Raw genomic sequence first — 26075 nt, forward strand, 5'->3', positions numbered from 1 at the left:
AAATTCAACAAGACTGAAATTATACAAAGCACTTTCTCTGATCATAATGGAATAAAATTGGAAATCAACAAGAGGTAGAAAAAGGAAAAATTCACATATGTATGGAGATTAAACAACACATTCTTAAATAATCAATTGGTCAAAGAAACCTGCAAGGGAAATCAATAATGTCTTGAGACAAATGACAATGAGAAAGAACATATCAGAACCTATGGGATGCAGTGAAGGCAGTGCTGAGAGGGAAATTTAAAGCCCTCATTGCTTACATTATAAAAAGAAGAAAGAGCTAAAATCAATGACCTAACTACACATCTATAGGAACTAGAAAAGGAACAGCAAATTAATCCCAAAGCAAGTAGAAGGAATGAAATAAAGATCAGAGCAGAAATAAAATTGAGAACAGAAATCAATAACGAGAATTAGCAAAACCAAAAGTTGGTTATTTGAGATTAATAAAATTGACAAACTCTTAGCTAGACTAACTAAGAAAAAAAGAGAGAAGAGTCAAATAAATGAATTAAAAAATGAAAACAGGAATATTTCTACTGACACCACAGAAATAAGAGATATCATAAGAGGATACTATGAACAACTTTATACCAAAAATCTAGACAATGTAGATGAAATGGAAAAATTCCTAGGAACATACAAACAACCTACACTGACCCTAGAAGAAATGGAAGACCTCAAGAAATCAATCACAAGTAAACAAATTGAAACAGTAATCAAATAACTCCCCAAAATGAAAAGCCAGGACCAAATGGTTTCACAGGTGAGTTCTACCAAGCATTCAAAGAGGATTTAATACCAGTCTTACTCAAGCTCTTCCAAAAAATTGAATAAGAAAAAATGATACCAAATTCATTCTAGGAAGCCAATATCAACCTAATACCAAGGCCAGATAAAGATATTATGAATATAGTAAAGTATAGACCCATTTTTCTAATGAATACAGATGCAAAAAATCCTCAATAAAATACTTACTAATTGAATCCAGCAACACTTTAAAAGAATTATTCATCACGATCATGTGGGTTTTATAAGATGCATGCAAGGGTGGTTCAACACAAGAAAATCGATCAGCATAATACACCACATTACTATATCAAAGAAGGAAAATTAGATGATCTTATCAATTAATTCAGAATAGGCATTTGACAAAATACAGCATCATTTCTTGATAAAAATACTACAAAAGATAGGAATTGAAGGAAACTTTCTCAACATAATAAAGACCATATTTCAAAAACTCACAGCTAACATTGTTTTCAATGGTGAAAGACTGAAATCTTTCCTTTTGAGATCAGGGACAAGGCAAGAATGCCCACTGTCACCACTCTTGTTCAATACAGTCCTAGAGGTTTTAGCTAAAGAAATCAGACAAGAAAAAGAAAGAAAAGGTATCCAAATCAGAAAAAAAAAACTTTCACATTTACAGCTGATATGGACACACTGGTGTTTCTATACAATAGTAATATGCATTCTGAGGAGGAAGTCTGGAAAAAAGAATCAAATATTTAGGAATAAATTTGACCAAGGATGTAAAGCACTTGTATTCAGAAAACTAAAATGCATTACTAAGAGAAATTTAAAAAGACCTAAATAATTGGAAGAACATTCCATGCTCATGGATTAGCAGACTAAATATCATTAAGTTGCCCATTTTATTCAAACTGATATACATTCAATGCAATTCCAATAAAAATTCCACCAGCATTTTTTAAACGAATGAAAAATATAAACATATTATCCAATTTACCTGGGATGATAAGAGACCCTGAATAACCAGAAACATCTTAAAAGGAAAAGTGAAGATGGAGACTTCTGGACTTAAATCATTTTACCTAGCTACAGTGGTAAAAACAGCAAGGTATTGGCATAAAGATAGACACATAAACCAATGGAACTGAAATGATGATTCAGAAACAGACCCTCACATCTATAGCTAAGTGATTTTTGACAAGACTGTCAAACCCACCCAGCTGTGGCAGAACAGTCTATTTAACAAGTGGTGCTGGGAGAACTGGATATCCATATCCAAAAGAAAGGAAGAGGAACCCTATCTCATACCTTATACAAAAATTAACTCACAATGGATCAAAGGCCTAAATATAAAAGCAAGAACCATAAAGCTTCTAGAAGAAAATGTAGGAAAACATCTTCAAGACCTGGTGATAGGTGGTGGATTCTTAAACCTTACATCAAAAGCAGGAGCAATGAAAGAAAACATGGATAAATGAGACCTCCTCAAACTTAAACACTTACATGATTCAAAGTACTTATCAAGAAAGTAAAAAGGCAGCACCCTCAATGGGAGAAAATATTTGGAAACCACATATCCTATAAAGGTTTGTTTTCCCTTCTATATGAAGAAATCATATGACTCAACAACAAAAGAGCAAGCAATCCAATTTAAAAATGGGCTAAAGACTTACACATTTCTCAAAAGAAGAAATACAAATGGCCAAAAAAACACATGAAAAAAAGTCTCGTATCACTAGCTATTAGGGAAATGCAAAATAAAATGACAGTGAGATCTCATCTAACACCACGTAGAATGGCCATTACTAAAAAAACAGACAACAAGTGCTGGAGAGGATGTGGAGAAATAGGAATACTCCTTCACTGTCAGTGGGAATGTAAAATGGTGCAGCCTTTGCATAAGACAGTTTGGCAGTTCCTCAGGAAGCTAAATATAAAACTGCCATATGATCAAGCAATCACTCTCCTAGTACACAAACTGACATCTGCACATTGATATTCATAGTGATACTATTCACAATTGCCAAAAGATGGAAACAACCCAAGTGTCCATCAACCAATGAATGGATAAGCAAAATGTGGTATATACATACAATGAAATACTATACTAAAGTAAGAAGAAATGAAATTGGGACACATATGATGACATGGATGAATCTTGAAGGCATTATATAAGCAAAGTAAGCCAGACCCAAAAACACAAATACTGTATGGTCTCATTAATATGAACTAAGTTTGAAGAATAAACTCATGGAGTTAAAACCTAGAGTTTAGGTTATTAGAAGATAAGGGGAAGGTTGAGAAGACGTACTGATGCTTAATGTATATAGGAATTTTAATGAACTTGACTGAAAAGTGCAGAATTGGATAGAGTTGATGGTCACACATTATAGTGAGCAGTAGCTCATTTATAAATGGGATTGTGGCTGAAAAGGATAGTTTGGGGATGTAAATGTGAGTTGAAAGAAAGCTAGAGACTAATCTGGGAACAGAATAACACAGTGAACCCAGAAATGGACAAAAATTGTAGTTGATGATACAAATGCAAGAACGTCCTTCTGTGAGCTAGAGTGGATGTGCTTCACTTTTGCCAGGTAGTGGAAATGTGGAGAAGCATAGGAAAAATACAATTAATGTGACCTAGGGACGGTGGTTAACAGCAATACTCTAATATTCTTGCATCAATGCCAAAGGTGTACTGTGTTGATAATGGGGAGAGAATGGACAAAATGTGCCAAATGTATACTATGAACCATGGTTGGTGGTAATAGTCTGATAATATTTTCTCATAATCTGTAACATATTTTCCACCGTGGTGTGGTGTGTTGGTGAAGGGGTGTTGCATGGAACTCTACACATGTACATGATTGTTTTGTAAGTTCACAATCTCTGTACTAAAAATGTACAGAAATAGAAAATATGGTGGGTTGGGGGAAAATACACCAAATGTAAGGTAGGGACTATAGTTAGTACTAATATTTTGATGATGCTCTTGCAGGTTAATAACAAATATTGCACAACAATAAAAGTTGTTTGTGGAGAGGTGATGTATGAGACCCCTATATGATGTTATGCATATTTATTTTGTAAGTTCACAACATTTACTATACACTTATTGTTTATGCATTTTCATGTATGAATGATATACTTCAATAAAATATATTAAAAACAAATAAGGATTTGAGTTCATAATGAACATGTCATATGTTTTGATCAAATGCATTATTTTGGTAGGGGGATTAAGAGAGCAGCAAAGATCATCTGAAGAGAGTCCTGCCTCAACCCAATGTCCAAGTAACTAAGCATGTTGATTTAGTAGTTTGTATTTTTCTAACCCCTGGATTCATCACTGGTGGTGATGCACAGGCTGCAAATTGAATAAAAGCCTAGGTGCAGAGAAGGGAAGAGAACAGTTCATCATGGAAGCTCTGGCATACTAGTAGGCAGAACTATATTGGTCAGTATATTAGGTAGGAAAGGAGGAGATTTATTAAAATGTGTTTTACATTTGCCATCTCATGGCCAGAGTCAGTGCAGGTGGTTATTTTGCCCCTGGAATATAGCTTCAGTTTCCAGAGGCTCCAACAGTATCATGACAGAGAAATATCAGGGTGGAAACAACCAAGGCTGATTTCATTCATGAGAAAAACACAAATAATAGTAATTTAACGTAAAGGCCCTCCCATCTCCTTGTTGGCTACTTTGTTCTCCCTTTGCCCTGACTCTCTATTTCCCCAGGTTCCCAGAGTTTTCAATCTTTGGAGATCTCTCATTCCATGAGGAAATATTACCACACAATCCACTAAAACTATGGGCATATGTTTAATATTTCCATCCTAAAATACTAGAATTTTCAAAAGGAACAAATGTAGAACAATATAAAGAAAAATTAATTTGGATTGTTGGCACTGTGTGGGGGAGAACTTAGGAAGCACAGAATTTTTTTTAGCACCTCCTACCCCAGACTATATGGTCTCCTGAGAGAGGACCTTATGACCTGACTCATAGGATCAGCTCTGATATCCTGGTTTTTTCTCTGTGGTGTTCTATCCTGAAAGATATGCAAGATTTAGGAGACAAGGCATCCAATGAAGAGATAAAAGTGAGTTAGTGGCTTTCTCCTTCTTTGGGCATACTCTAGGGTTCTCTAGGGTAACAGAACAAACAGGAAGTATCTATAAATAGTGTGAAATTTTATAAAATTGTCCCATGCAACTGTGGGGATCCACAAGTCCAAATTCCATAAGGCAGATTGTAAGCCAGGGACTTGGATGAAGGTACTTATTGGATTCCTCAGAAGATGCTGGCTATATGAAGTAGAGATGGGATTTTGCTCTCTGAATGTTGAAATCACTTGCCCTTTAAGGCCTTCAACTGATTGTATGAGACAGCACTCATTGCTGATGACAGACTCCTCAGTTGATTGTAGATGTGGTCAGCCATATATTCAGTCAACTCATTGATGATTAAAGTCCATGAAGTGCTGTCATATTACAATTAGCCCAGTGCTTGCTTTACTAAAAAACTGGGCATCATTACATGGCCAAGTTGACACATTAGCCTAACCATCACAGTCCAGAATGGCCGAATCAGTTGGGAAAGTTTTCAGTTGCACTTAACAGAATCCCAATAGTTTAACAATAGTTTAAACTAATATGGCTTATTTTTCTAACATAAGGATTCCAAAGACAGTCACTGGCATTGGTTAAGCAAATATGCATGTAAACCTTTTATTAGCATCTTTATTTTTCTAACCTTCACCTCTTTTTGTCACAGCTCAATCCCTGGGGCACATAAATTAACCTTAGCCAATTGCCATATCTTTGTCTATTTTTTCCTATATAAATAAAAAACTAATTATGATACTAGATTTTCTCTCCTGAGGGTGACATCAAGCAAATACAAAGGAGCACAGTGGCTAGTCATGATTAACTGACTAATCACAGACTGCTTCTCCTAGCAGCTGGGAATTCTGGACCACTGCTTATTGTCAGGTATTGGTTAATGGAGTTCATAAACCCCTGAGGTAAATCATAAATAAGGCACATTTGTTACACTAGTCCAGTAATTCCCTTTGGCCACTCTTATCCAGTCAAATAAAGAGTCAATATATATTGGCTCAATACTTAGACTTCCCCTGGTCTGTCCTGGCAAGAATCCAAGTTTTATAAGATGAGCATCTGAGCAACTGTTTCTGACTGTCCAGAATATATTTCCAGAATAACTTCCTTGGAGGACATCTTCTCTGTGTCCAGGTAATCCCTTATATTGGCTATGGACCTAGACTGCCCCAGGTTTTGCCTTTCTCAAACTTGCCCAACTTGAAATTTTTTCCTAGTATTAAATAATTCTTATATTAGTCAGGGTACTCTAGGGAAACAGAATCAACAAGAGATATCTGTCAATAGTATGCAATTCTATGAGCATCTCATGCAACCCTGGGCATGCACAAGTCCAAGTTCCACAGACAGGACACAACCAGGGGCTGCAATGAAAGTCTAATGAAGGTTCTTGACGAGTTCTGGGAGATGTTGGCTATCCAATACTCAATGCTGGAATCACTTCCTCTTTTAAGGCATTTAACTGATTAGGTTAAATGTCACTCATTGCTGATGGCACTCTCCCTGATTGATTTAATTATAAACAGCTATCTATGATTTATCACTGCAGAAAAGTCAATGGTGACTTAAGTCCATAAATGCCCTTGTATTACAGTTAGCCCAGTGCTTGTTTGACCAAACAACTAGGCACAATTACCTGGCTGAGTTGACACAATAGCCTAACCATCTCAGTCCACCCCTTGTCCACTCAGCAACCATACACATTTCCTTAAACCATATTTAGTCTCTAAGTAAAAACAATAACAGACATGCACATATATATACTTCCACCTAACTATGTTCAACTTCCCTTCATACTACTGGAAACACGTTAATTCCATACAGAATAGGGTGCAAGTTCTTGGATAATCACTCTCAAACTTGACATCCTCAAATATTATGACATGAAACAGATACAACTTGTTATATGATAAAGGGAAGGTTTGGGGAAGAAGACAAAGAAATTCATTTTGTGTATATGTATAATTATCATCATAATGAAACAAGAAAGAAAGATTTGTGACCATTATAGTCCTCATTTCTGTAACTGGTCACATGGTCGAAGTTCATATTTATCACTACCTTCCTCCACTACCCATGCCATGTTTCCATTACCCTCAGCAAGCACTTCAGCTGGCCGTGGTTCTTAGCCTGGTGGGGTGACCCAAACTTTCATTGCTGAAGATTCTGGGCCATTGTTAGGCCTGCTTGGATTGGGTTATTGCAATTTTCCATTGACTGTAATCATGGGACATGGCAGTACTAGGAGTTGCCCTAGAGGATCTCCTGTATTGCAGGCAAACTCTTCTTTACCCCCATTATGTAGATGCAGTCCTATTTCCCCTTGATATTCAGGATCAATCACCCCAGCTAGTATAATAATTCCCTTCTTTGACTGTTGATACAGAGGTAGGAGGAGCCCAAAGTGGCCAGGTGGCAGTTTTAACTTCCAGTTCAATGGAGTCATTGTTGTATTCCCTGGAGACAGCACTCCTCCTTTTGGTACTAAAACCTGTAGACCAGCAGAGTTTGAGATTGCAGGGACAGGCAGCAAAAATTTTTCTAGTGGGTCACTAGGGGTAATAGTGAGTGGTGCCACCCCCATTTCCATCCCTTGATTCCTGGACCCATGGATCCTGGTTATGGGAGAAATAGCGCCATAGGTGGATGCTGATTTAGAGTATACACAGCCTCCTGGAGAACACTGTCCCAGCCCTGCAAGGTATTGCCACTTTGTTGGCACTGTAATTGAGTCTTCAAAAGATCATTCCGCCTCTCTATCAAGGGAACATGGTAAAACCAGTGATTTCCATGGTCATGTGCTCATTCTGGCACATCATTTGCTGTGAAATGGATTCCTTGATGGGAAACAATGCTGTGTGGAATGCCATGATGGAAAATAAGACATTTGGTAAGTCCACAGATGGTAGTTTTGGAAGAAGCATTGCATGCAGGAAATGCAAATCTATATCCAGAGTATGTGTCTATTCCAGTTAAAACAATCATTGCCCTTCCCATGGTGGAAGTGGTTCAATGTAGTTAATCTGCCACCAGGTAGCAGGCTGGTCACCTCGAGGTATGGTACCATATCGGGGACTGTGTGTGGGTCTCTGCTGCAGGGAAATTGGGTGCTCAGCGGTGGCTATAGCCAAGTCAGTCTTGGTGAAAGGAAGTCCATGTTGCTGAACCCATGCATAACCTCCATCCCTACCTCCATGGCCACTTTGTTCATGAGCCCATTGGGCAATGACGGAAGTAGCTGGGGAAAGAGGCTGAGCATTAGCCACAGAGTGGGTCATCTTACCACTTGAATATTAAACTCTTCCTCTCCTGAAGTCACCCTCTGGTGAGCATTTACATGGGACACAAATAATTTCATGCTTTTTGCCCACTCAAAAAGGTCTATCCACATCCCTCTTCCCCACACCACTTTGTCACCAATTTTCCAATCATGTTCCTTCCAACTTCTGACCATCAAGCCAAACCATTGGCAACAACCCATGACTCAGTGTACAAATGCACCTCTGGCTATTTCTTCTTCCAAGCAAAATGAACAACCAGGTGCACTGCTTGAAGTTCTGTCCACTGGAAGAATTTGCCCTCACCACTCTCCTTCAGGGATGTTCCAGAAAGGGCTTGCAGTGCTGCAGTTGTCTACTTTTGAGTGGTACCTGCATATTGTGCAGAACCATCTGTAAACCAGGCCCGAGTTTTCTCTTCCTCAGTCAACTGATTGTAAAGGACTCCCCAAGAGGCCAAAGCTGTGGGCTGGGAAAGAGAAGGTAATATGACAGGGGTGGAGGCCATAGGCATTTGGGCTATTTCCTCATGTGCCTTCAGGGACCACTCAAGCCCTATCTCATATATACCACTTTCACTTTATTATGGAGTACTGGTGTGCACACCCAACTTTATGGTTTGTTGAGTCAGACAATACCCAGCTCATGATAGGCAACTCAGGCCTCATGGTAACTTGATGGTCCATGGTTAAACGTTCAGTCTCTGCTAAGACCCAGTGACAGGCCAAAAGCTTTTTCTCAAAAGGGGAGTAATTATTTGCAGAGGATGGCAGGGCTTCTCTCCAAAATCCTAAGGGTCTGTGCTGTGATTCCCCTATAGGGGCCTGCCAAAAGTCCCAGAGAGCATCTCTATTTGCCACTGAAACTTTCAGCACCATTGGATTTGCTGGATCATATGGCCCAAGTGGTAGTGCAGCTTGCATAGCATAGCAGCCTGGACCTGTCACAGAGCCTCTTCTTGTTCCAGTCTTCAATCAAAACTAGCAGCTTTTCTGGTCACCTGGTAAATGGGCCAGAGTAGCACAACCAAATGAGAAATGTGTTGTCTCCAAAATCCAAAGAGACCAACTGAGAGATGTGCCTTTTAGTAGGAGGGGCCAGATGCAAGAGCTTATTCTTCATTTTAGAAGGGATATCTTGAAATACCCCACACCGCTGGACATCTAGGAATTTCACTGAGGTAGAAGGACCCTGTATTCTAGTTGGATATATCGCCCATCCTCTCTCACACAAGTGCCTTACTAATAAGTCTAGAGTCTTTGCTACTTCTTGCTCACTAGGTCCTATCAACATGATATTATCAATATAATGGACCAGTGTGATGTCTTTTGGGAGGAAGAGATGATCAAGGTCCCTGTGGGCAATATTTATGACAAAGGGCTAGAGAGTTGATATACCCCTGAAGCAGGACAGTGAAGGTATACCACTGACCTTGCCAGCTGAAAGCGAACTGTTTCTGGTTTGAGAAACTGGTTTGAGCAATTGAGAAAAAAACACTCACCAAATCAACAGCTTTATACCAGGTACCAGAGGATGTGCTGATTTGCTCAAGCAATGATACCACATCTGGGACAGCAGCTGCAATTGGAGTCACCACCTGGTTAAATTTAGTATGATCTACTGTCATCTTCTAAGATCCATCTGTTTTCTGTACAGGCCAAATAGAAGAGTTGAATGGAACATGATGAGAATCACCACCCCTCCATCCTTCAAATCCTTGATGGTGGTACTAATTTCTGCAATCCCTCCAGGAATACAGTATTGCTTTTAGTTCACTATTTTGCTAGGTAGGGGCAGTTCTATTGGCTTCTACTTGGCCTTTCCAACCAATAATAGCTCTCACTCCACAAGTCAGGGATCCAATATGGAGATTCTGCCAGTTACTGAGTATGCCTATTCCAATTACGCATTCTGGAACTGGGGAAATAACCACAGAATGGGTCCAGAGACCCACTGGACCAACTGTGAGATGGACCTGAGCTAAAAATCTGTTAATCACCTGACTTCCATATGCTCCTGCTCTGACTAGTGGACCACAGAGATATTTTGGGCCTCCTGGAATTAATGTCACTTCTGAGCCAGTGTCTAATAATCCCCAAAATGTCTAATCATTTCCTTTTCCCCAATGTACAGTTACTCTGGTAAAAGGCGATAGATATCCTTGGGGAAAGGTGGGAGGAAGGTTAACATTTTAAGCAGTTTAATAGGATCCTTCCCCAAGGAGATCTGGCCTCCTCCTTATTCATGGGGCTCTGGGTCTGTAAACTGTCTCAAGTCTGGGAATTAATTAAGGGACCATGATTCTCTACATCTGTAATTTGAGTTAGGGTTTTGTTCACTCAACCTAGAACTCTTCTGTTTATACAGACCCAGAAGAAATTTAATAGACTGCCTGTCTATTTCACTGCTATATACTCCATGATGTATTAGCCAATGCCATAACTCTACATGACTCAGACTATTTTGAGTGCTTTTTAAAATCTGTCTTTCATTGCAGTAGCCACGCCCATGTTGACTTTGGTGATTAACTGCAAATGCTTGTCTTTAGCAGGCCAACATCCAGTCATCCCCATAATGTTTAAGGATTCTAATTCCATCACAGCTCTCCCTACAGTAATATCTGAACTAGAGAGAAGAGCAACCACAGTACTCTTCAGGGGAGATGGAGTTAGTCTCACAAATTTATTCCTCACAGTCCTGGTTAATGATGAGTCCTCTGGTCATTCCTGGGGTGGGTGGGCAGCTCTCAAATCCATTCTAGCATTCCAATATCCCTAAGCCTTTGAATTCCCTCTTCTAATGTGTACCAGGGCAAATCAGGCATCTCAATCCTAGACATGCTAGGCAATCTTTTGGCCCATGTTTCAATCAGCCACCCAAACAAATTGTTAGAGCACTTTCTAACCCTTCGATCTACAGCCCATATCAATAAATTCAGCCCAATCCAACTTTATATTCCTTCCACCATTATCCCACCCCTGTAATATCTATTCCCACACATATTCCCCTAATTTCTGTCTATATAAATTGGAAAACTCATGCAATTCTTTCTGAGTATACCTTACCTTACTTCCTCATGAGTCACATTTCGTATTTCACTTTTGGGGACTTGTAGTGATTTTTAGTCTAGTAATAGGTCTCCAAGACAAGAGAGGTGGTGGAAGTGGGTAATGAGAAAGATTAGAAATGCCTTGCAAAAGCTACTAACCTCAGGGCATTCCCTCGAGACAGGAATAATCTCTTCAGGCAGGAGTTGGAAGGCAGTTTCCTCAGGGCAGACTGGAGGCTTGGCAATGCTTGCTAGAATTTGACTGGTATGTGCTTCAGGTTTGGGAGGAGGTCCAGACTCCCTGAGGCAGGTGGGGGGTTGGGCAGGGCAGGTTTCAGTTTGGCTGGTACCCACCTTAGGGCTGGAAGTGGTTTCAGACTCCCTGGGGCAAACTGGAGGTTAGATGATATAAGGCTGACAAGGTATGGCCTAGACAGGGCAGGCCATGGCAGGCTTATGTGGTAAAGTCTCAGTAGAATTCAGGGTTCCAGTGTCTCCATCAATATCATCATCATCCCATTTGTCTCCATTCCAATTTTCTGGATTCCACTCTTTTCCAATCAATGCCTTCACTTTAACTGCAGAAACCCTGCAGGGTTGAGATTTTATCTTCCTTGGTAACTCTGCTGCTCAGACAATGAGAGTCTGAGTTTGGTTCTCAGATATTTTGAGCCTGTAGCTATAGGAGACAAGACTTTCTTTCAGAGCACACATAGAAACTTTCCCATTATTGATGTGGCATTTAAGTTTCATATTTGGAGACTTGAACTCATCTCTTTCTTTTGTAACAGTGTCCAGAGTATCTAGAAGGAGGCATCCAACATCATTGTACCATTTGACTTCACAAAACTCTGTTAAGGTGTTGAAAACATTCTCACCCAGATCCTTGCTTCTTATAAGTGTGGAAGTAGGGGAATCCAGTGATGCTATTTTGCATATCACAATTGCCGACTCATTCCATGGACTGTTAGCCTCTTTGGTATTGGAAAAGGAGTTGTCAGTACCCTTGAGTCTAATTAGAGTAGAAAGATAATTGCCAAACTCCAAGAACCACCTCAGACATTCCATGTTTAAGACTCTGTTCCTCAAGAATCACTCCTGGCACCAAGCTGTATTAGTCAGGGTTCTTTAGGGAAATAGAATCAACAAGAGATATCTGTCCATTGTATGCAATTCTATATGAGTCTCTCATGCAGCCGTGGGCATGCACAAGTCTAGGTTCTGCAGGCAGGCTGCAACCAGGGGCTGCAATGAAAGTCCAGTGAAGGTTCTTGACGAGTTCTGGGAGATGTTGGCTGTCCAAAGACAAGCTGGGAAATTCTCTCTCAATGTTAGAATCATTTCCCCTTTCAAGGCATTCAACTGATTGGGTTATGTGTCACTCATTGGTGATGGCAATCTCCCTGACTGATGTAATTATAACCAGCTATCTATGATTTACCACTGCAATAAAGTCAATGCTAACTAAAGTCCATAAATGCCTTTGTATTACAGTTAGCCCAGTGCTTGCTTAATCAAACAACTGGGCACAATTACCTGGCCAAGTTGACACAGTAGCCTAACCATCACACCTCTTTTCCACAAACTTCTGTCTACTCGTACCTCTATTAAGTTTCCAAGGATTTTCAAGCTTCAGATCACTCTGGTTATTTGAAAAACATTCTCTTTGTGTGTCCATGGCAGCTGGCCCCAGCTATGCCACAATGCTTGGTGCATTCTCTCTTCAACACTAAAATGCTTGTGTTATTACAGGCCTCTCATTTTATCTCATCCCAATTTACACACTCTCAATTTCTCTTTAAAAGATCTTATCCCACCCAAATACTAACCCCCATTGGCTCACTGTGTCCAGATTTGTATCTCTAGCCAACTCAATTCTATTACACTACCTACAATACCTACAATTTCCTTCTCTACATCTCAATGCAAAATGTGTCTGCACATTTTTTTCTAAATTCTAGAAATGTAATTAATGGCAAATAAGTACACAAAAAAGATGCTCAACCTCATTAGCCATTATGGAAATGCAAATTAAAACCACAATAAGATGTCACTACACATCAAATTAGAATCGACAAAATTTTAAAAAAGGGAATAGTGAGAATACCAGATACTGGCAAAGATGCAGAGAAAATACATCTCATATATTGCTGGTGGGAATGTAAAATGGTACAGACACTCTAAGAAACAGTTTGGCAGTTTCTTATACCATACAACTACCATTTAACCCAGAAATTGCACACATGGGCTTTTAGAAATGAAAAATTATGCTCACACAAAACCTGCACACAGATGGCCTTAGTAATTTTATTCATAATAGTAAAATACTGAGAGCAATCAAAATGACCATCAGCAAGTGAATGGTTAAACTGTGGCACATACATACCATGGAATACTACTCAGCAAAAAGAAAAAATGGAATGAAGTATTGATTTGGACAAATCCCCAGGAAATTAATGATAATGACTGAGAAAAGTCAATACCAAAATTTTACATACATTTATATAATTTAAACATTTTCTATAAAATTTTTTAATGACCACAGTTTAATAATGGAGAACATATTAGTGTTTATCAGGGGTTAGGAGGGGGGAATAGAAGTTGAGGAAATAAAGGTGGGTACAGCCAAAACAAAATGGAAAGATGAGGGATTGTTGCAGTGAGGGAAACGTTCTGTATATTGACTACATCAATATCAATATCCTAGTTATGATAATGAACAAAAGTTTTACAAGATGAATTCATTGGGAGAAACTGGGTACATGAGATTTTTCTGTGTTTCTTACAACTGCTTGTGAATCTACAATTATCTCAAAAGAAAAAGTTAATTAAAAATTTAATCTCATTGGTTTATAATGGTACAGAGTAAGTCAGTTAGAATATCAAAATAAAAAGAAAGTAATTTAGCTCGAAGAAATGGCCTTTAAAAATAAATTGCACAATTTAATTGTATCTTTTCTTCTAAAGTATTTCATCAATCCTTGCATCAACCATATTCTAGAAGACTATTATCTCTTCCTTGACATGACTACATTTTATTTCTTTATCACTTAAGAATTCCACTTAGAATCAATTCTATGTTGTAATTGACTTGGTGAAAACCATATCTTGAACTGTAAAGCAAAACACTGATTATAAAATGTTATACACAAGTCACTTCAAATATTTCAAATATGTCTGATATTAAACTGATACAATTTGACCAGTGTTTTTACCATTCTCATAATCATAGATAATTCTACTTCTTTTAAAAATATTTCTTTTATTAAATATTGGGTAGATACAAAAGACTATTTATGATCAAAAAGGAACAATGCTAGAAAGTACCAAGAATTAAAGAAAAAGTGGAAAAAAAGCCAGTGATGAGGGATGGTAGAACAGAAAAGTATAATTATAAACTGCAAGATATAGAATGTGCTTCATTCAGCACAATTTATTTTTCAAATTTTGCCTCTATTTTACTGAGTTTCCCTTTAGCTACATTTACTCTGCTCTTAAAATTGTTGACAGAATTTCTTTTTTCTATTTTTAGGTCAGCATGTTACTGAAGTATATCATATACACAGAAACGTAAGCAATTATAAATTTACAGTTCAATGGATTTCCACCATGTGAGCACAGTCATATAAACACCCTCCTGATCAGAAACTACACATCGATAGGATCCTAGGGGCTTTCATTGCATCCACCCCAGTCACTAACCATATCCCCTCCAAGGGTAGCTAATATTCAGACCTCCTTGACCATAGATTAATTGTGCATTTTTGAACTTTATATAAATGGAATGTTAAAATATGGACAAAAAATAAAATGTAACTATCTTTCCCACAACCCACTCTTCTCCTTAACTGTTTCTTCTCTTAACTTTCTAAATTACAACCCTTAAAGTCATCTTCTTCACCCTCTCCTCATTGTCTGCTTAGTCGACTATCTAGCTGTTTTACAAGATCTCCTAAATCTTTTTCAATTTCTACCTCCACTCTTTGTTGCTGTCAGCACCGATTAAGGATATTATTGAAAAAAATGAAATTAATAATGACAGTCAAACTAATTATCTCACTATCCTGATTATTACATTCTTTTCTAAATATTTCCTCCTTATTGCTTCCAACATGGACATTTTTTTTTCCAGGGCAATTTTTTTTTTAAAGATTAATTAATTAATTTATTTCTCTACCCCCCCAGTTGTCTGTTCTCTATGTCTATTTGCTGCATGTTCTTTGTCCACTTCTGTTGTTGTCAGCAGCATGGGAATCTGTGTTTCTTTTGGTTGCGTCATTTTGTTGTGTCAGCTGTCTGTGTGTGCGGCGTCATTCCTGGGTAGGCTGCACTTTCTTTGGCACTGGGCGACTGTCCTCATGGGGTGCACTCCTTGCACGTGGGGCCTCCCTATGCGGGGACACCCCTGCGTGGCAGGGCTCATTGCACTCATCAGCACTGTGCATGGACCAGCTCCATATGGGTTAAGGAGGCCCGGGGTTTGAACTACAGACCTCCCATGTGGTAGATGGATGCCCTAACCACTGGGTCAAGTCTGTTTACCAACATGGACATTTTTCTTTCTTTCTATCTGGTTGCATCATCGTCTTTTTGGTGTGTCGTTGTACCGTGCAGGGCCCTGCTCCTCACCACACAGGTCTGGGATGCCTTTTTTCTTTCTCCTTTTTTTTTTTAACCAGGAGGTCCCAGGGATTAAACCCAGGTCCTCTATATGGTAAACAGGAGCTTAACTGCTTAAGCCACAGCCGCTTTCCAAGGACTTTTTAAAATACAAAGCTTATTGGTCACTCACCTACTTGAGAGAAATCCATACCTCTGCTTTGTCTTCAAAAATTAGTCCAATAATTTTAGCCTGTTTACAAATCCTATGGCTCAGACATATTTTTTCATGTTTAGTCTGCCAAAAATCCCAGCATGCACTGTACTCCTGTCCGACGGTATTTCTTTCAGTTTTCAAACTTTAAATACTCGTTCACACACCTCTGAGAATTTGCACATGCTCTGATTTCTTCCTGGGATGCTTTTCTACCTCCTTGCCTGCTTAGTAAATAGCCTATTCCACCATCAAAACTCAATGAAGGGAAGCGGACTTGGCCCAGCAGTTAGAGTGTCCATCTACCACATGGGAGGTCTGCTGTTCAAACCACGGGCCTCCTTGACCCGTGGGAGCTGGCCCGTGCACAGTGCTGATGCGCGCAAGGAGTGCCCTGCCACACAGGGGTGTCCCCCGTGTAGGGGAGCCCGACGCACAAGGAGTGTGCCCCGTAAGGAGAGCTGCCCAGCGGGAAAGAAAGTGCAGCCTGCCCAGGAATGGTGCCGCACACACGGAGAGCTGACACAACAAGATGACACAACAAAAAGAAATACAGATTCCTGTGCCGCTGACAACAACAGAAGCGGACAAAGAAGAAGATGCAGCAAATAGACACAGAGAACAGACAACCGGGGTGGGGCAGGGGGGAAGGGGAGAGAAATAAATAAATAAATAAATCTTAAAAAAAAACTCAATGAAAGTATCCTCATTATCCCCACTTCATCCTTGAATGACACTAATTCCAATATAATCTGTAAATTTCTCTCTGTAGCACTTCTAAAATAACATAATGTATAATTATTTCTGGGCATACCTCTCTGCCCCACAGATTGAGTTATTTTTTCTTCTCCTCCCATTCTTCAAGTCTAGAATAGTATGCAACAAATATTTGTTTTATTTGAATGAATGAACAGTAATAAGATAAAGAATAAAATAAGTGACAACCTAAAGCACAATAGCATTTTCTAGAAGAACCAAGGAAGGAAGCAGTATGGCTTCACAGAAAAGGGGCATTTAATCTCAGCCTTAAAGAATGGGTAAGCTGGGGCATTCCTCTAAGACATATGAATATGTTTAACTGTTCATGGGACATTGTCTCAGTGGATGGAGACCCACCCAATAAATCAAAGAATACTGAATTCCATCCTGAGGAGTTCTTCTATATTCTCTAATAGAATATCAAGAATCCCATGAGTGCAAAGGCAATGTCTAGTGAAGGAAGATAGATCATTATGTCAGGACCTTGATTGATGATTGTACTTATGAACTTTTTCTTTTGAAATTGAAACAGCCTAGTATTAAATGTTGCCTAAGAGTTACCTGCAGAAAGCCTCCTGTTGCTCAAATGTGGCCTCTCTCTAAGCCAAACAGCATATAAATGCACTACCTTTCCCCTCTGGCATGGGACATGAACCCCGGAGATGACTTTCCCTGGCACCAAGGGATTATTACCAAGTACCAACTAGCAATGCATCAAGAAAAAGACTTTGACCAAAAATGGGAAATGGTAAATACAAATGAATTTTTATGGCTAAGAGATTTCAAAGTGAGTCAGGAGGTCATTCCAGAGGTTACACTTATACATGTCTCAGCAGGATCTCATTGACTGGGACAGAAAACAATGCCTCCAATAGCGGGTCTCCTGCGGGCTCTAGAGTTATCCAGAAGCTATAAGCAGGGCAGACAGCTCAAGAATTTGGCACCTTGTCCTTGGGCCTTACTTTGGAATTTATGCTCCCCAGTGTAACAAAGTTAGACTCATTTATAGTTTCTCTACACATGACTATTCTGCCCCTTTTATTTGAGCTCATAATTAGTACTGTACTTTTTAAACATATGACCCTGAGACTTAAGTCTTTGGGCTTTCCATGTGCCAGTTGAGCCCTGAATTTCACCAGAGTTGCAACACCTGCTCTCTAGTTCATTGGACTCGCCAGGACAACTAACAAGGAGATGATGACAGACAATGTCCATCCATCTGCCCCATGGGATCTAATGCCCTTTCAATTAGAAGCAGAGTGGGCATCCCCATCACAAAATCCTTAAGACTGGGGAATGAACAATGGACTAAAATGACTTATTATTATTCTACAGTAGACTTATTATTATTCTAGCAATGGAAGAACTCTTATCATTGATATAAAGGCAGAGGTAACCTGAGGTTCAGAGGGATGGGAGAAAGAAGAATAGGTGTAATATGGGGGCATTTTCAGGACATTAGATTTATCTGCATGACACTGCAGTGATGGATACAGGCCATTGTATATTTTGTCATAACTTACAAAATTGTGTGGGACAAACTATAAAGTTTAATGTAAACTATATTCCAGGGTTAGTAGCAATGTTTCAATAAGGGTTCATCAATTGTGACTAATGATCCACACTAGACAAGGATGTTGTTAATGTGGGAAATTATGAGAGGGGGAGGGAGTGGGGCATATGGGAATCCCTTATATTTTTCATGTAACATTTATGTAATCTAAAGATTCTTTTAAAATTTAAAAAATTAATTACATATATACAAAAATTGAAGGAGTAGGGAGGAGCCAGTGTAGTGATTGAGAGCTAGCTTCCCACATATGAGGTCCCTGGTTCACTCTCTAACCCTGGTACCTGAAAAGAACAAAAAAAGGATAGGTAGGATTTAGGTTGGCTGAATAATTGAGGCAGAAAGTGATTTATCACTACTCACCAGCAATAACAATTCTTCTGGAGAGCACCTGGAGGATTCTAAACATCACTTAGAAAGGGCACTTTTTCAGAGTATTTCAGAGAATAAAACTACTTTTGTGAAACTGATCAAGACCCTCAGTCAGCACTTCGGTCCCCAACTCACACTTGGATATGTTTTGACTAACTAGAAAACGTAAAGGAAGCAGGAAGCATTGGCCTGGGATATGAAGAGTCTTAGGTTCAAATCCCTGCAACTTGCAGTATTTATTGCCTGACTAGCCTACTATAGGTCTTTGTTTCATAAACAGAATAGCATGAGTAACAAGCTCTTTTCCAAAAGAGTAGATATGAAAATCAAATAAAATACTGTTTATAAAGTGCCTGGCACAACACTTGGCAAATAGTACCCTGGGAATGTTCATTGTCTTTTCTATTCCCTAAATGCTTACATGTGATGTATTACCTTCTTTTTTTAAAGATTTATTTTTATTTATTTCTCTCCCCTCCCCCACTCCCCTGCCCCAGTTATACGCTCTCTGTGTCCATTTGCTCTGTGTTCTTCTGTGTCTGCTTTTATCTTATTGGTGGCACCGGGAATCTGTATCTCTTTTTGTTGTGGGTGCTGCATATTGCATTAGGCTGGAGCAATGGGCAGGTAGAGGTGGAAAGCTGTGTGCATTGACTCTGCAGCAAAATGTGTGGAGATTGTAAACCCATCCTGGGCTGAGCATAAATACCACATCCTGCCAAGCACTGTGAGCTCTGCTGACGCTTGAGAGTCCCTGGAGGCCCAGCTTGGCCTGGATTGCTGACGTAGACATGAAGAGAATTGTGCTCTCAGTGAAAAATGGCCAGATCACCCCACCTGATTTTGCATAGATTCAGAGCAGCACACTCATTTCATCTGATCTGTTCTTTGAAAGGATAAAGAGAAACAAATTTTGGAAAGCAAAACTCACCTGCTCTGTCAGCTAGTTTTGAAACTCCAGTCAATGTTACACATAAATGAATCCATTCTTGCCTTGAAGATCTCTATTCCAAAGCCCTTTGACAATCCTACATAAGCGTACAGTGTAGATGCATCTATATCTGGCACTGTGAGGATGGCGGGACCCACAAAAGCATCCGAATGACCATAATTCAGCTACTCAATATATCTGATGCTTGAAAAGAAAAATAAATAAGCTTAGCAGCAGCATGTTTTTCTTCGTATCATACCATACACATTCATTTCTTTGACAAATACTTTTTAAGCATCCACTATGCACTAGGCACATTGTTACATGTGAGAGATTCAGTAGGAAACAAACCAGATGAGGCCCTGTGATCATAAAGTTTTGTGTCAAGTATAGTCAACCAACAACCAAGATGAGTAATTTCCCTGTTCCACAGAACCAGCGAGATGTACAAAGACCAAGGCACAGATGGGTAGATGGGTATATTGCCCAAGAAATTGGGGGGAGGGTGGGGCAACATATGAACATAGGAGATTGTCAGGTGTTGGTTGAGAGTATAATGCTGAGAAAATCTTTTCAAAATATAATTAGGAAAGTTACCTGTTAAAGATACTCAAAGGGGATAATCTGATGCAGGACAGATTCCTAGGGAATATCTGAATGCTCATTTTGCCAGAATGGGTTATACCATTGGGTAGAGACCCATATAATGAGAGTGAAGGTAGACCCACATCCTGGGGAGGAGTAATGCCATCAAATAGAGGGAACTGTATCTCTCAAGAGAAAGGGTGGCTCCCAGGGCATTAGGGCAGTTGAGCAAGTCAAGCCCTCAACATTGTTGCAAGTATCTCTGAACATGGCTCCTCAAGAAATGAAGATTGACTGTCACTGTGGGCCCCAAGGGGAGGGGGAAATAGATATTGAATAGATGGAACCAGAGTAAATGTGAGGGCAAAAGAAGTGTTTCACAAGAGTACACAAGGATGGATATAAAACATGTAATATTACACCAAAAACATATAGGGGACGATAGACTAATAATGTAAACCATAATGTAAAACATAGGATAACTAAAAAATTTAGAAAACTGTATAGCCTAAAGTATAAACCACAATGTAAACACAAATGTTACCTCGTTTGAAAGCTATTGTCTCAATATCTGTACATCAGTTGCAGTAAATATGATATGAATAAATTAAAAGATTATCACTGTGGAAGGGAAAAGGTTTTATAATGGATATGTGGTAGTATTGTATATTGTATATATGAATTACTGTCATCTATGGCTCTTGTGAAGAAAAGCTCAATAATTAGGAAAAAAGAAAAGAAAAAGATAGGATGCAGAATTTTTCCAAATCAATATGTATTCTATATCTAAACTTTAACTCATCGCTATATTCCATTTTACTAGTAAGGGAACCTGACATTATATTGAGCTTCACTTTTCAGGAAGTTTTGGATCACAGAGTGGTTCAACAATGGCAGCGGAGGAATACTGGTATGGGATGTTATTGACAGGTGATAATATGGTTAACAGGGAGTTATACAGGGCATGTGTCCAGGGTGCATGGAAATGTTTGGATATACTCATAGTGGAAACAATTAAAAACAACAGCTGGTGGGGTACTGGGTTCCTGGCCAGGGGTGGGCTCAGTTGTGGTCCCTAGGGGAGCAGCAGCAGTCCTCCAGGTGCAACGGTAAGGACCAGGAAGGAATGAGGGTCCAACAGTGAGCCCCTGATACTAATGACTATGCTTGTGAGCCTATACACCTGATATAAGAACAAGGCCTAGAGCAGCACTGTGCCTAAGAGTTCCCTCCTGACAGCCTCCTGACAGCCACTCAAATGTGGCCAGTCTTGAAGCCAAACTCAGCATGTAAATGCAATGCCTTCCCCCCAGCATGGGACATGACACCCGGGGATGAGCCTCCCTGGCACCGAGGGATCACTACCAAGTACCAGCTGATGATGTAACTAGAAAATGACCTTGAATTAAAGGTTCAACATGGACCAGCAGAATATCCCTGTCTACATGTAATAACAGGAGTTAAAAATTCTGTTTGACCTAAAATAAGGGCGAAATGGAAAGGACAAATGAGTTCATATGGCTATGAGTCTCTAAAAAAGAGTCTGGAGGTTGTCAGAAGAATTGCCCTTATGCACACCTGAGCAGAGTCTCAGAGACAGATAAAGTAGATACAACCCCAGGTATTGGTCCTTTTGAGGGCTAAAGAGACCCACAGGTTCTATGGTCATGGCAGATGGGGTTCACTGCCATGTCAATTGGCCCTTCTTTGGAGCTGGTGTTTCTGCATGATGGAGCTGGACTCAGATGGGATCTCTTTTCACAAGCCTTTCATGCTACTTTACTGGAATTGTAGTTGGTGCTGGGGTTTAAGATATATCTAGGGGATCTGAATCTCTGGACTGACAATATGATAGCCAGGCCCTGAGCCTCAACAGACTTCAGCTCCTACACTCTGGTTTATTGGACTTACCCCACTCAGCTAACATGGAGTTGAAGAATGTCAACCACCACACCATGGAGCCTAGAGTGACTACAACTGAAAGCAGGAGGATTGCATCCAGTATCCATGTGGAATCTAAGCCTCCTCTTGACATGGATGTGGAATGGACACAACCAAGCCAAGGTCCACAGGAAGGAGGAATACAGTAAGGATTAGAGTGGACTTAATGATATCCTATTCATGAACTATTGTGGTTAATAATCGAGAAAATGTGGCATTGGTGTGGAAAAAGTGGCCATGGTGGCTGCTGGGTGCGGGGAATGGGAGGAAGAGATGAGATGTGGAGGCATTTTCGGGACTTGGAGTTGTCCTGGGTGGTGCTCCAGGGACAATTACGGGACATTGTAGATCCTCCCATGGCCCACTGGATGGAATGTGGGAGAGTGTGGGCTATGGTGTGGACCACAGGCCATGGGGTGCAGTGATGCCCAGAGATGTACTCACCAGATGCAATGGAGGTGTCATGATGATGGGGGAGTGATGGGGTGGGGGCGGTGGGGGTGAATGGGTACCTCATACTTTTTGAATGTATTATTTTTTAAAAAATGAATAAATTGAGTAGAATTTGGGGAAAAAAGAAAGAAAAGCAGGCAGTCAGATGCCGTAAACAAGAGTCAAAATATGAAGAAAATGGGAAATGATTTGCTGACACCATTTTGCCTAATCAAGGGGATCTTTAGTGAATGATTTGGGTTATGGAGGAATATGGACAAGGACTGGGAGCAGTTACCAGAAATTAGGAAGCAATTTGACCAGATGGAGGGGTCAGAGCAGCAGTGACATAGCAAAGCAATAAAGCAGAGATAATCTGTTTTAGTTTTCTATTGCATGTAACAAATGACCACAAACCTAGTGACTTAAAACAACACACGTTTATTTCCTCACAGTTTCTATTGGCTAGGAGTCTTGGCACAGGTTAGGGGGATCATCTGCTCAGGATCTCACAAACTTCATCTGGAGTTTCAGAATCTTCTTTCAAGTTCTGTGGCTCTTGGAAGACTTTTTCTTGCAGCTGTAGAACTCATGGACACTGTTTCTAAAGCTAGCAAGAGAAATTCTCCCTGAAACTTCACCTTCTTTTAAAGGGCCAGCCTTATTAGGTTAGGCCCACTCCCCACTCAGGATAATCTCCCTTTTGATTAACTCCAAGTCAGTTGATTAGTAATCTAATCATAGGGATGATATTTCCTCTTTTTCACTGATTCCACCCGTACTCAAATGGAGGGAATTATCTAAAATGTGTAGACCAGGTAGCAGGAATCTTGGGAATCCCATTAGAATTTTGCTTGATGACAGACAGAAAGCAGTCAGGAAGAAGCCCCTTCCCAGTTAGCTATCTTTCTTCAGCCTGTGCCCACTTGCCATTTGTGGAGGAAACCTGCAGCATTAGGAGTTAGACCCCAGAATTGAACCACTTTGCTTCAAATCCTAGCTCCACTTCTTCAGAGATGTGCGACCTCAGATGGCAAGAATGAAGAGCTCACTCAAAAAATTTTTATTTTATCCTGTGTAGACAATAATAAGCCAATGATGATTTTAAATTAATTGTGGTACAAATATGACCCTTTAATAGATTTAATTACAGAGAGGTTTCCTTAACATTCCAGTTGTGACTTTCTCCTTGGGAATTAAGTAAAGGAGATCAAGTATCAGCTTGTTTATTAATAGGAATTATTGTAATTAAAATGAAAAAATAATGTTCTTGTCTTTCTCTGCAACTGAAGACCACAATGTGTTTTAGTATATTAGGGATAGTGGACTCTGATTTGTTAAATTAAATTAAGCAATTGAACCAATACGATTTAGACCCCTGCTTCTAATGAGTAGTTCTTCAGAGAAAATAAGCCATTAAAAAGACAGCTTTTTTCTGTGTAACAAAACAAAACAAAATAGAAAACCTTGGAGAGATGGGACAATGAGGAATATATTCCCCACAACAAATGCCAGTGAGGGGATGAGGGCTAAATTCCCAGTTTGGGGCTACAGAGGACCTCTTCCTTGTTTGGAAGACTTACCCAGGTCCAACTTGGCTCTTTGTTTTATACAATTAATGAAACTGAAATCATCCTTAAGAAGAAGATACAATCTTCACAATCACTGGGAAGCATGGGCATTTCAAAGAGGAAAACATGGACTATTAGGATGCCCTACCTTGGGGCCAAGAGTGTTATATTGGGTGGACCTACAGCTGGTGACACTGATCCTTCTTTTACCATTGCATTCAAAGACTTCTTTCCTTTTGTAAGAATCTAACTTCAGGTCCTCAATGGGATGGGTCCATGTGGGAATGTTCAAGAGAATTTAGCTAACCCTTGTAGCATTTGGTATTATTTATTAGCTCCAAAATTAGATATTGGATTATGTTTGTAAACTGGTCTGTTTCTCTGGGTATATTAGATTATATTGGATTCAGAGGTCCCACTTTTACCTGATTAAATAATGATTAAGGGTTTGATTGGGCCATGTCAGTAGAACGTTGAATTCCAACCCCTTTGGTGGGTAGGGAATCACTGAGAAAACTTTGTCAGAAAACTGACAAAGGAGTTAGTAGGAGTTTTAATGCAGAAACCCCAGGAAGTAAATACACAGAGAAGCAGATATATGAGGAAAGAGAAAAGGCTCCATTAGACATGGCAGAGGTCCCAGGAAGATAGGTGAGCCATTTGCCTTGATAGTTTACAGCTGGCCTTGTGGAGAGAGTAGAGCAGCTGAGCCCAGAGAGAAACAAGTCCTGGGGGAGAGATGAGACTTTACTCCAGCCTATAGCTGATATTGGAAGAAGCTGGGACCATGGAGCCCTAAAAGGAAGAGGAAGCCTGAACCCTCACAGACCTCAGCAGCCATCTTGCTCCAACATGTGGCAACAGACTTTGGTGAGGGAAGTAACTTACACTTTATGGCCTGGTAACTGTAAGCTTCTACTCCAATAAATACCTTTTATAAAAGCCAACAAATTTTTGGTATTTTGTGTCAGCCCCCTTTGGCTGACTAATAGAGCCCTTATATCCTAATCCAGAAACCCACTGAACTGTAATCTAGCAGCTTTTCAGTATATTAAAGTAAGCAGCTCTACAGCATGGTCCTTTGGTAGGTAGGTTCTCACACCCACTGCTTCCATGTGGTGTGGCCAGCTTCAGGGGCAAGGTAGTCTTGACACAGACTTTGAGAAATGCTATTGTAAATGCTAACAGGCAAATTAGGTGGCTATAATCATCTACTCAAAGGCAATCCAGGCCCAGACTACAGTGATATTGGGAGACAGGAGGCTCTTTTGGTGTCTGTTAGCTCAGGCACCCCCTTCCAGACAAAAATAAAAAACAAAAAAACTTACCGTCATTCAGCACAGATATTTAGCAGAAAAATTTTTCCTCCTCAATCTTTCTCAGCTCTGAGAGGTAGCATTTTGTCATCTGGACATTGAACATCAGCGAAATCTATAATACAAAGTAACAGGATAATGCAATGAAATGATACAATAACAACTCCTTAACATGTATTTGTAGGATTACTTATATCTATGTTCTACTGGAGTAAGAAAAACAAAGAACAAACCACTCAACTCACACAAAGACTTCTCAGTGTATAAACTGGCAGCAAACCTGAGCAGAATACAAATACGTAAGAAATGTCTATAATTGTAAAAGTAAGAAATTAGCTTACTTTGAAATGACATAAAAACATTTTTATTCATTAACTAAAGTAGAGAGGAAAATAGTTTCTTGTTCATTCTTACAGGTTTTCCCTAAACAGGAAAATTTCCATAAAACACTTCGGGACAGTCAGAAAGTTTAGAATGGAGAAACTGTTAAGAGTGGGACCTAATTAATTCAGAGTCTATCCTCATTGTGACAAGAGCACAGTGAGAGCTCCTGGGTACTTTCCCCTTCATTCAGC

Source organism: Dasypus novemcinctus, chromosome 3, assembly GCF_030445035.2.
Source record: "Dasypus novemcinctus isolate mDasNov1 chromosome 3, mDasNov1.1.hap2, whole genome shotgun sequence".
Classification (NCBI taxonomy): Eukaryota; Metazoa; Chordata; class Mammalia; order Cingulata; family Dasypodidae; genus Dasypus; species Dasypus novemcinctus.